The sequence below is a fragment of the Penaeus monodon genome, chromosome 31, assembly GCF_015228065.2.
Source record: "Penaeus monodon isolate SGIC_2016 chromosome 31, NSTDA_Pmon_1, whole genome shotgun sequence".
NCBI lineage: Eukaryota > Metazoa > Arthropoda > Malacostraca > Decapoda > Penaeidae > Penaeus > Penaeus monodon.
This window is the reverse complement of record NC_051416.1, coordinates 2253408-2253920: the sequence shown is the minus strand read 5'-3', so window position 1 is coordinate 2253920 and position 513 is coordinate 2253408.

The window sequence follows — 513 nt, the reverse complement described above, 5'->3', positions numbered from 1 at the left end:
GATACGTCACCTCGACCTTCCGGCTCCTTCGCTTTTTGTGATTACGTATCCGTTTAATTCCTGGTCTACTGATGGAATGTTCATTTCCATCAATACCAATTTTTCGTATCAATAACCTTCGTTTTCTTTTTCTTTTTTTTACACCAATCCTGATATTTTGATCTAACTGAAATACCTTACCCTCTATTATATGTATCAGAATAACCTATTCCTATTCGTTTATTCTCTATAATCCTTCCTCTCGTTAAATCTTTATCTATCCACTCTCCGCAAAGCAGTGCGTGGAAAATATATGTTGCACATCAAAGCTAATGCTAAGATTCCCAGCACAAAATTGCCATGCAAACTAACACAGCCAGACTGTAAGAAAGGATATTATTTCGCTTTTTACTTACGCTACATTTAATTACGCATTGTACACTCGACAACGCACATGTAGCAATCAAACAGGCTCTTTTTAAACCCTTTTAGAAGACAAGGGAATGCCTTTGATCCCACCTCGTGCTGGTGCTG